Raw genomic sequence first — 8,557 nt, forward strand, 5'->3', positions numbered from 1 at the left:
TGGGTTACTGCTGGTAATCCTGCCTTCCCCTTGTAGGGTTAGAGGAGGTCAGAACATGTGGCCTCCTTGTCGTTTTTGCAGGCTGCAATCACCTTTCCATCCAGTGAGCCCTCCGGAGGCCACCCCACCTTAAGAGAGGGTCATTCTGAAGAGCAAAAAGTTACTAGTTTATTTCTCTTAATTATCACAGACAAATTAGATCCTCTGGTTTTAAACTCTGAAAAATGTTCAACCATCAGGGACAGAGGGGTAGTCTGTTTCTGTCCCATTTCAACCTCCTTTAAGAAAACACAGAACAAATAAAAGACAGTGGCCACACAACAAGAGACACCAAAACAGACAGCACAAATATCAGAAGAGATCTCGTTCCAGCACCACAGATTGGAGGGGCTTCCCCCTCCCCTGAAGTGGGTTGCTCTTACCAAAAAAGCGCCCACAGCCTGCCTGTGAGTTGGGGAAAGGGCTCCTTCCCCCACTCATCCAGCACGTCCGCCGGTTCCTGTACCCTTGGATTGGTTCCCTACGCAAGAGATTGATCCCAATCCTGCCGGCTCCAGTTCCTGACCCCCAATCCCCTTCTGTCGGGGGCAAGATTCCGGCTCTGAACCTTTCTCCTTCCCGGCCAATGCATCAAATGTTGGGCCCAGGTAATGAAGGAGTTGTTCAGCGCGAGGAATTTGCCAACACACGACAATGCAAGTGCAAGAAGGAGAGTTTATTAGCTAGCTCCAGCTAGGGTCCCTGCTCTCACTGACCCAGTGGCTTGAGCAAAAGACCTCATGCTCCGTTACTATCACATTTATATAGGAAAATATAGGGTGGAGTAGCACCAGGGCAAAGGGGTACAGATGATTGGTTGTTGCTAAGGGGTATAGGGCAGGGATCTGAGATGTTGGGGAACGTGTTGGAATCCCCCAGCTCCAAAGTCCACTTAGGGAATTATTATCTAGGGGGGATGCAGAGCCCTGATACGTGAGATACTTCAGGAGCCAGGTAAATCTCTGACACGTGCTGAATCCGGAGGAAATCTCTGATACCTGCTGAGTCTGGAGAGTAGATAAAAGCCCTGAGGCATGGGGAGTGTTTAGAATCCCCAACATTAAAAGACTTGTTAGAATTCCCGACACCAAAAGGCTTCTGGTTAAAGATTTCCCTGGAGGCTATTAGGGAGGTTTTGTTTGGACTCACGTGCCATTCACCATGGCTGATTTACTAAATTGGAAAAATACGATGCCCACTTACAGAGAAAATCCAAAACGGGTAGAAACCTTAATAACCTCCATATTTTCAGTTCATTGTCCTAATTGGGCTGCCATTAATATGTTATTAACTACCTTACTCACCCCTGAAGAGAGGCGGATGGTATTACAGAAGGCTATATCAGAGGCTGACAGACTTCACAACCTCCAGCCTGAAAACCTAGTCAGAGGTCCCAGCCATCAGGCAGTGCCAGGAACAGATCCAGAATGAGATCCTAATGATCCAGGAGACAGAGCCAAGTTGGCTCATATGAAAGGGTGTACTATCGTATGGCTCCAGAAGGGGGCCCCAAAGCAGATTAATGTTCACAAAGTTCAGGAGGTACAACAAGGCCCTAAGGAAAACCCTTCTGCTTTCCTTGAAAGCGGATATATGAGGCCTATCGTCAATATACTGACACCGACCCAGATGACCCCCAGAATACTTGTATTATAAATTTAACTTTTATAAGCCAAAGTGCCCCTGATATATGGCATAAACTCCAAAAATTAGAAGGGGGACTGGGTATGAACACTTCTCAATTTGTAGAGGTTGCTTTCAAGGTCAATAACAACTGAGACCAGGAACAGGAGAAACAGAAGCAAAGAGACATGAAGCAACAGGCTACCCTGCTGGCTGCTGCCCTGGGAGGCCCACTATGAAGCCAGTCTCACTGGGTAAGTCTCCATAGGCCCCCAACGAATAGAAAGGGATCACGTCAAGTTCCCCCTCGAAGGGACCAACCAAAAAACTTAACAGTGTGCTTACTGCAGGAAAGATGAGCACTGGAAGAGGGAGTGTCCAGAGTGAGCTCTCTGAACTCAACCAAAAGGGGCCCAACAGATGGTAAGCACAGCTGACAGCAATCAAGACTGACGGGGCCCAGGGGCTCCGTTACAGACTGGGCAAATTTCTATCTCCCACAAGGAGCCCCGGGTACAATAACTGTGGGAAAACAATCCATTCAATTTCTACTAGACACAGGGGCAACCTACTCAGTCCTAAACATCCCCAAGGCCCCTTTGTCTCAGAAGACCATGAACGTCAGTGGAGTTTTGGGAAAAACTACATGTAAAAAAGTTCTTCAACCCCTTGAATGACGGGTGGGAAGGACTGTATTAACTCATAGTTTCTTATCCATGCCTGAATGCCCTGTCCCTCTGTTTGGGTGAGACTTACTAACCAAACTAAATGCTCAGATTACTTTCTCAGACAATGAGCTCCAGGTGGATGTTGAACCTGACCAGCCATGGGCCTTGTAAGCAGCCCTCCTACAGCTGCCCACAACTGATCCTGAGACAATACCAGAAGAAATTCTACAGCAGGTGAACCCAGAAGTATGGTCTACAGGAGTACCAGGCAGAGCTGTCACTGCAACACCAGTCAAGGAAGGACTGAAAGCCAACTGCAAACCTCCCAATCTCAAGCAGTACTTCCTAAAGAAAGAGGCCAAAGAAGGAATAAAAGCCTTGATTGAGAGATACCTAGCACATGGGCTAATTCGACCATGTCAGTCACCATATAATACCCCCATACTTCCAGTGAAAAAAACAGGCATGGGGGGATACTGGTTTGTGCAGGACCTAAGAGCAATAAACCAATTAGTGGAGGATGTTCATGCAGTAGTCCCCAATCCATAAACTCTGCTCACCACACTACCAGGAGACTATACTTGGTTCACGGTTTTAGATTTGAAGGATGCCTTCTTCTGCATTCCCCTTGATCCCCAGTCCCAAGAGTTGTTTGTGTTTGAATGGGAGGATCCCAAGAAAGGGACTAAGACTCAGTTATGTTGGACTGTAATCCTACAAGCGTTCAAGAACTCACCATCTTTCTTCAGGGAAGCCCTGGGGGGAGACCTGAGGGTCCTACAATTGCCTCAAAGGATGATACTCCAATATGTGGATGATATTTTAATAGCCAGCCCCTCTAAAGAATTATCTGATGAGACTACTATAAACGTGCTTAATTTCCTGGCAGAAAGAGGATATAAAGTGTCAAAGAAAAAGGCCCAGATCTCTGTTCAAAGAGTGAAATGATTAGGATTTGAACTGTCACAAGGCCAAAGAAACCTGCTGCCAGAATGGTGAGAGGCAATAACTCGAGTTGCAATCCCAACCACTAAGTGTCAACTTTGTGGGTTCCTTGGTATGGCAGGATTTTGCCGAATTTGGATACACAACCTTGGACTTATTGCCAAGCCTCTTTACCAAGCACTTCAAGGGAAAGACTCTGACCCCTTAGACTGGACTCCTGAGTGTCAACGAGCCTTTGAACAAATAACAGTTAAATTGGGATCTGCACCAGCCCTAGGTCTCCCTGACACTTGAAAACCATTTGAACTATTTGTGTATGAAAGATAGGGAGTGGCACTGGAAGTCCTCACTCAAAACTTGGGCCCATGGGGACAATCTGTAGCCTACATGTCAAAACAACTCGACCCTGTAGCCCAAGGATGGCCCACATGCCTAAGAGCTGTGGCTGCAACCTGTGGCTTACTAAGTGAAGCTGAAAAGTTTACCTTGGGCCAACCCACTACTGTCCTAACCCCTCATTATGTACTCTCTGTGTTAGAGCAAAAAGGAGGACTCTGGTTAACAGCACGCCAACTTGGAAAATATCAGGCAAACTTACTTGACAACCCCAATGTCACCCTTAAAGCAGTGTCTACCCTTAACCCAGCTATGCTACTCCCAGCCACAGAGAATGAGGGACCAGAACATGACTGCCTAGAGGTAATTGAGGAAGTTTACTCCAGCCATCCTGACCTAAATGATCAACCACTAGACAACCCAGATTTGGAACTATTTGTTGATGGAAGTAGCTTTGTAGAAAATGATATCTGCAAGGCAGGATACACTGTGGTAAACTTATGTGAGACTAAGGAGGCTGAGGCACTGCTTCTGGGAACCTCAGCACAAAAGGCAGAATTAATTGCTCTCACTGCAGCCCTGGAAATAAGTACAGGGCAATGAGTGAACGTATTTACAGACTCATGTTACTCTTTTTCCATACTTGATGCTCATGGTTCCATATGGAAAGAATGAGGCTTATTGAATTCAGGAGGAAAAGAAATCAAATATACAGAAGAAATACTCAAATTACTGGAAGCAGTCAACCAGCCTACAGAAGTGGCAGTAATGCACTGCCCAGGATATCAAAATGGAGATTCCCTAATAGCTAAAGGTAATCCCCTAGCAGATACTGCTGCAAACATGCAGCCAAAATCAAAACTCCTATAACATTGATGGCTGCCCTAATCCCTAGTCTAAACAGTAGTGATTTGGATCCTGGGTATTCAAAAGATGATTTAATTCGAGCAGAGAAATGGGGTTCTAAATGAGACCAAACTAAAAATAAGTGGCTACACAATGAACAAGGTATAGTTCTAATTCCTGCACACCTCATGCATGATGTTGTCTTGGCAGCCCATACAAGCATTCACTATGGGAGAGATGCCCTACATATTTGGCTAAGTAAACTCATTGTAGGCCCAGATATACACAAAACCATCCAAAAGGTGACTCAAGGCTGCTTGATCTGTGCCAAGAACAATCCAAAATGCAGCTCACTCTTAGTTGTAAAGGGAGTTCAAGCAAGAGGATTAGGCCCATGTGAAGACTGGCAAGTAGACTTCACCATTATGCCTACAGCTCCTAGGAAAATCAAGTACCTGTTAGTATTCATGGATACTTTCACTGGATGTGTGGAAGCCTTCCCCTGTTGCACGGAAAAGGCAGCAGAGGTGAGTAAAGCCCTACTAAGGGAAATTATCCCTAGATTTGGATTACCAGTCTCAATTCAAAGTGATAATGGAGGGGCATTTTTATCCCAAATAGCCCAGCAAATAACAGAACTATTAGGCATTAAGTGGAAATTACACTCCCCATGGAGACCCCAATTGACAGGGAAGACAGAAGATGAACCACACTCTTAAGAAGACACTGGCTAAGATGTGCCAAGAAACCAACTTACCTTGGATAAAACTTTTACCTCTTGCCCTGTTGAGGATCCGGGTTGCCCCCAGAAGCAGGCTTAAGTCAAGCCCATATGAAATATTATATGGGAGACCATTTTCTAGAGTGTGTCATCCCAGTTATGCAGGAAAAGGAGACCTTAAAATTGTTAAGGAATTGAATATTTTAAAACATGTGCAAACTTTGTCTTCAACATGAAAAATTATTAACCAGTTTGCTTCCAGGAGGTTGTTGTATCCTACAGATACTCCCCTTCATGGCTTCTGTCCAGGCGATTGGGTCCTACTAAAGGAGTGGAATGACCAGACTCCTCAGAGCCAACTCCAGGCCAAATGGACTGGACCTTATGAAGTATTGTTGACAACACTTTCTTCAGCCAAGCTGAAGGGAGTCTGCCCTTGGATACATCACACCCAATGGAGGGTAGCACCTGACAGCACTGGGAACCCTCCTCGACCTATAACTAAGTTTTATTCTACAGGGAACAGCCTTGGGGAACAGGGAGACTCAAGGGAACCTGTAGTGGAATATACCTATTTAGCCCATTGAGGATCTTAAGGTTTTATTCAAAAGGAAAACTGTTCTAGATTAAGACATGAATGTGATTTCGATCAGGTCAATAATTGTTTTATCCCTACCCCCTTCTTCTGAAGGAGGATGGGAGTCCTATACGCTCATACACCTTCAACAAACTATTAAATCACACACCTTGGGCTAATAATTGTTGGATGTGTGCCCACTCTCCTTTACATGGAGCACAGGGTCTACCTGTCATCCCTGTCCCCTTACATTTAGAATACTCGGCTGGAGATGAGGGGGCCAATATAATCAATTCTAACAAAAGCACCTCTATGGTGAAATATGATGTAATAAGGTCTAAAACTTTGGCTACTCTCTGTATACTGGTCCCTTTATATGCTAAACCATACCTGGATTAATGAGAATGGTGTCATTATAGAATGCAACAACCCAGTTAAGAATATGTCTAACAAAATAGGCATCACTCTGACTAACCAGAGTGTTTCTAGGACTATTTTTCAGTTTCCTCCTATAGATTATTCTCTCTGCCACCCAGGGCTATATTGGTTATGTGAGCACGCTGCTTTTAAAACTTGGCCAGCTAATCATGAATGCACCTGCACTCTAGGGTGGATCTGGGCAGGAGGAATGCATTTCCTACCATTAGAAGTTCTCCATTCTACCGACCTAGCTACCGACACCAGCGTAGCCCACCTGATATAACTTGGAGTACTTGGGAAAAGGCCCAAAGAATTTTAATTCCTATGATGGGTGTTGGAAAAAATTACGATGACATCCACCTTTTATACCAATTTGTTCAGAATTCCCTAGAATCAGTAGCTAATCTACTTCTGATATAACTTCTGCACTCCAAAATGAAATAACCTCTATCCAAACTGTCGTACTTCAGAATCGGGCAGCTCTAGACCTTATGCTAGTAGCACATGGTGGGGTATGCATATACATCAATGCCACCTGTTGCTCATTAGTTAATGCATCAGGACAAATAGAACAAGATCAACAGGTTATTCATCTCACCATTCCTAAATTACAACAGGACAGGGAGACGATCTGGCAGGATTTAACCCCTACCTTTGGGATAGACTTTTCTTGGCTCACCTCTTGGTTACCCAGTTCAGGGTGGTTGAGATCGTAATTTATTACAATACTCTTCTTATTAACAATAACACTCTTTACTTGCTGTTGTATTCAATGTCTACCTAGGTGCTTGCCTGTCTTCAAACCTCCAGAATTACAAGCTACACTGCAGATAACCTTAGTCTCTTCTCCCCAAACTATGGCCAGAAGATTCCTTGAACTGTCCAAACTACAGGAAGCTTACTGACCAGGGACTGAGTTCCACCATCTTTGCCCCTGGTCAGCAGGCAGCAGCTAGGATGAGTCATCGCCCTGTTTCCCAAAATTGTGGAACAGTAACCATTCTTAGGGGGAATTAGAAAACCAAGTAAAGTGTTCCCCAAGAATGTGGAACAGTATGAATTCTAAGGGGGAATTGAAACCAAGTAAAGCAAAAACTATTTCCCCCACCTGGCACCCGGATAGGACTAGACAAGTAAACTAAATTACCCCCCAACTATTTTCCCACCCCGGACAGATGAGTCTTCAGTTCCTTTAATGGAAACATTCCTTCCTGCAGATGATAGACTTGCTAAAAGTATTTTAGAAACAACTTGTAAATTTACTCTGGCTAGGGACAATAGAAGTATTTTAGAAACAACTTGTAAATTAACTCTGGCCCACAGACATAAGAGAACAAAAGTTAATTGCTGACCCTCTTCTCTCTGCTCAAACCTCTATCAGCTGATAACAAGAAAGAAGAAACTAGTGATTCATTCCAAGTTCAGGCCCCAAATTCCTCAACCTTTTGTGAATATTCACAACCCCCTCTCTTGAAACCTACAAAAACTGTGTTTCATAGCATCTGGGGGAGTTTAGATCTGGGTACAAACTACCCCTAACTCCTTGCACTGCTGCTTTGCAATAAATAATTTTCTCTCCTCTCAATCTTGGTGTGTAACTGTTTTGGCCTGACTGAACACCAGGCAGGGATCCGTGTTTAGTCCGATAACATTAATGGCAATGCGGCATTGTGGGCACATTGGTTGGTATTAGCATCTGTCATCTATCTCTTGTGTGCACAATTCTGTGTCCTCCCATTTTCTAATGTTATCATGGTGGTCATATATCCTTCCAGTAAATCCCTCCCCCTACCCTTGTCAGCGTGTAGGCCCCAAGTAGCCCGAAATTAATCCCTCCCATTCCCTCCCCATCCCAGTAACCTACTAGGTGAGTTCCCTTTCCCAAGCAAACTCTTCTCTGTCTTTTTACAATAATGGGCTCATACAGTACTTGTGCTGAGATTGACTTATTTCACTCAGCATAATGTCCTCCAGGTTCATCCACGTTGAGAGGTGATTTGCATATCCCTCATTGTTCTTTAATGTTGCATAGTATTCCATTGTGTGGATATGCCCTAATTTGGTTATTCACTCATCCGTTGATGGGCATTTAGGCTGTTTCCATCTCTTTGCTATGGTGAATTGTGCTACAATGAACATAGGTGTACATATGTCTGTTCGTGCTCTATCTCTCACTTCTTTAGGATATATTTCTAGTAATGGAATTGCTGGGTCAAATGGTACTTCTATTTTCAGTTTTTTAAGGAAATGCCATACCGTTTGCCACAATGGTTGTACCATTTTATAATCCCACCAGCAGTGCACAGAGTTCCAATCTCTCCACAACCCCACCAGCATTTGTTACTATCTGATCTGTTGAACTTTGATATTATTGCTGGGGTG

Source organism: Orycteropus afer, unplaced genomic scaffold (assembly GCF_000298275.1).
Source record: "Orycteropus afer afer isolate SDZICR_OR568_19922 unplaced genomic scaffold, OryAfe1.0 scaffold00618, whole genome shotgun sequence".
Classification (NCBI taxonomy): domain Eukaryota; kingdom Metazoa; phylum Chordata; class Mammalia; order Tubulidentata; family Orycteropodidae; genus Orycteropus; species Orycteropus afer.